Below are 3,983 nucleotides of genomic sequence, written 5' to 3'. Positions count from 1 at the left end.
TTTATGTCCGTGTCGAAAATGCAAAGGAATACTTTGGCTCGACCCCCATGACGATGGTCGTGTCAAAGCGCACCTGCTCATGACTGGTTTCATGGATTGCTATACGCGATGGATAATTGAAGATGAGGATGACAATGTTGAGGATGCCGACGGGGTAGGCAATGATGACACGGGGCAAGACGAAGAGATGATCGATAATGGCGGCGGGGAAGAGGCCGGACATGGCGGCGGAGAAGGGGCCGGACATGGCGGAGGAGAAGGGGCCGGACATGGCGGCGGAGAGAACGACATGGACTCCACGCAGCAGAGTTCGTCGGTACTAAGTTCAATCGTGCGGGACCCTCATGTTCAAGCATTGCTTCGCAAGGAGACGAGTACTGAGAGAGCTGCTTCTAGAGAGGAGGCTAAGCTGGAGCAACTGGTGGTAGACTCGAACACTCCATTGTATGATGGTTGCAATCCTGAGGTGACCCGCTTGAGTTTCACGCTCCAACTCCTGAAGACGAAGGCTAAAAACAAATGGACCGACACTAGCCTCGATGAGCATCTCAAGTACCTAAAGGATGTTCTTCTCGTGGGTAATCTATGTCCTACTAGTGTTGATGAGGCCAAGAAGATCATGTGCCCTCTTGATCTGCCACACGTTAGATACCATGCATGCATCAACGATTGCATAATTTATTGGAAGGAGCACGCGGAAAAAACAAGCTGTCGGTGTGCAATGATTCTCGATACAAGAAGGCCGGGAAGAAATGTCCCCAAAAAGTTGTATGGTACTTACCGATCACTCCCCGTCTGCAGAGGTATTTTGTAGATCCCAAGGAAGCAAAGCTAATGCGCTGGCACGCGGAGAGGAAGAAGCCCGACAATGGAGATGATCCGAAGCTGAGAGACGTGAAGGATGGAAGCTAGTGGAGAGCATTGAACAGCTTCTATCGGTATTTTGAATGTGATGCAAGGAACATCGTGCTCGGCGCGTGTACCGATGGCTTGAATCCGTTTGGCAACCAGAACACCAACCATAGCACATGGCCCGTGTTTGGATGGATGTACAACCTCCCCCCTGGTTGTGCATGAAATCGAAGTACATTCACATGAGCATGCTTATTCAAGGGCCGAAACAACCAGGAAATAATATTAATTTCTATCTGGGACTACTTCAAGAGGAGTTAGACACGTTATGGAAAACACCGGCCAAGACATGGGACGCCAGCAAAGGTGAGTATTTCAACATGAGAGCCGCGCTGATCACGACAGTGCAGGACTATCTCGGTTACGGATATGTGGCAGGCCAGGTGTGCCATGGATATTGCGAATGCATGCGGTGCATGGATGATACGATGTCTCAGCAGCTAACGTCAAGGAAAGATGGCGGGTCTGGGAAAATCGTGTACATGGGGCATCGCAGATGGCTTGAATAGGATGACCCGTGGAGAAACCGTGGAGATCTATTCAATGGTCACGCTGGGCATCGAGGACCTCCACGTAAGCGGAGCGGTGCCGAAATCGATGAGCTGTTGAAAAACTGGAAGGAGTGCCCCGCGCTGGGAAAGACGATGAGAAAGGCGCCGGAACCGCTGCTGAAGGTATGGAAGACGAGGTCTGTGTTCTAGGACTTGGAGTACTGGCACAAACTCGATACACCTTGTTGCCTTGATCAAATGCATATTTGTAAGAATGTCCTTGAGAGCTTGCTCGCAACACTGATGAAAACATGCCGGATAAGACCAAGGATGGGCTGAAGGCAAGAAAAGACTTGCAAGATTTGAAAATTAGGGAAGATCTGCACATGCTGCCCCATAAAATGTCAGACGAGACAGAGACGGAGACAGAGGCACGGGAGAAGAAGGGCAAGAAAATAAAGAAAGAGGATTATTGCCCCCCTTCTTGCTTCACCTTAAGTCAGGCTGAGATCAATGCCTTCTTTAAGTGCCTTACCGGAGTGAAAGTTAGTTCCAGTTACTGTGGCAAGATAAGCAGATATCTAGACACGGACAAGAAAAGGTTCAGCGGGATGAAGTCTCATGACTGTCATGTGATGATGACGCAGATACTACCTGTTGCCCTTAGAGGGATAATGGACAAGCACGTCCGTGACACGCTTATTGGTCTCTGCAACTTTTTCGACGTCATCTCTCGAAAGTCGATCAGTGTGAAGCAGCTCCAAAGGCTACAGGAAGAGATCGTTGTGATACTGAATGAGCTTGAGATGTACTTCCCGCCCGCGTTCTTTGACGTGATGGTGCATCTGTGTGTCCATATTGTGGATGACATAATAGACATGGGGCCGTCATTCCTGCACAACATGATGCCATTTGAGAGGATGAATGGGATCATCAAAGGATTCGTTCGTAACATGTCCCGTCCGGATGGAAGCATCGTCCAGGGCTATTTGGCACAAGAGTGCATCTCTTTCTGTGAGAATTTTCTATATGGCGCAGACCAGCCGCCTGGTGTTAGTGTTGGTTTGCCTGTTAACAAGCACGATGGGAGGCTCGAAGGAGATGGTCACTGCAACGGTTGCAGGGAACTGCACGTGGCATACTCAGATCGACGCAGCGACTTTGACAGAGCAAACTTGGTAGTGCTACAACACCTAGACGAGGTAGATCCTTTCGTGGCACTGCACAAAGAAATTATCGCAAAGAAGTATCGTGGCCGGGGGGTATGCAGGACGGACGCCGAAGTTACTAGAGAGCACAACTCCACTTTCCTGCATTGGTTCAAAGAGCATATTATTGCTAATCCTCCGGAGGAGGGCTCTAAGGACGGATTGCTCATATACGCCTTAGCACATGGCCCCTCGCCCAACCTCGTAACCTAGCAGGCATATGATATCAACGGATACACGTTCTACACGGAGGCCAAAGATATGGACAGTGATGATCAGAACTCAGGGGTGACGATGGAATGCATGACCGGCAGCGACAACGGTGCAACTGAACGATTTTATGGAAGGGTCGAGGAGATCTGGGAGCTTGACTACTCTGGACTGCACAACACGACGATGTTCCGTGTCAGATGGGCTAAGGATGTCGAAAGAGAAAGCCGGATTTTCACTACCATGACTATACCCGAGGCCAAGAGCGCTACCGTGAACGCTACCGCAAAAAATGAGCCATGGGTACACGCTAATCACGTGACACAATGCTTCTTCATAACTGACCCGCGCAATCCCAGCCGTGTTATCCTGAGGAGAGGCAAAAGGAACATCATTGGAATGGATGGAGTCGCCAACGAGGAAGACTAAGATCAATACGGCAACCCAATGAGGGAAGATGACGATGATGATGAAGTATATGTCAAAAGAAGAATCAATACTACATTACCTAAGAAAAATTGTACTCCATGGAAAAGGCAAAGTCACAATGAGGGGCTCAATTATTCTTCGATGAACAAGAAGGGAAAGAAGCTGACTCAAAAACGAAAACGTCAGCACTGAGGAAACTTATGTTATCGGTCAAATGATGTAATATATATATATATATATATGTTCCTATTTTGTATACACACTTAGTCATTATTATGCATGGGTCCAATGATGTGTAATATATATGTTCCTAATTTTCATACATATTTAACCGTCAAATGATGCAATATATATCGCCCTCCCTTCGTTCACTGCCCTCGGGAAATAAAAGTGGGATAAAATAAAGGAAAAGAAAAAGGGAAACTGGCAGTAGCGAAGGTAGTAGCAGCGCGTTTTGCCTAAACTGCTACAGTTACTGAAGTTAGTAGAAGCGAATTTCATATAAAGCGCTACAGCTACTGAAGGTAGTAGCAGCGCGTTTTGTCCAAATGCACTACTGCTATGTCCACTTAACCCAAAATTCTCACCCGCCCTGCTTCATCCCGCCTCCCCCCCCCCAAAAAAATCCCCACTCTCCCCCGTCGCACCGCCGTGCCCGACCCGGCCCCGGCGCCGGTGCTAGCCCCCGACCCCGGCCCTCGCCCCCGACCCCGACCCCGGCGCTCGCCCCCGA

This window comes from Triticum dicoccoides, chromosome 1B, assembly GCF_002162155.2.
Source record: "Triticum dicoccoides isolate Atlit2015 ecotype Zavitan chromosome 1B, WEW_v2.0, whole genome shotgun sequence".
NCBI lineage: Eukaryota > Viridiplantae > Streptophyta > Magnoliopsida > Poales > Poaceae > Triticum > Triticum dicoccoides.
The sequence above is the reverse complement of the archived record's forward strand: the minus strand, read 5'-3'. Positions refer to the sequence as shown.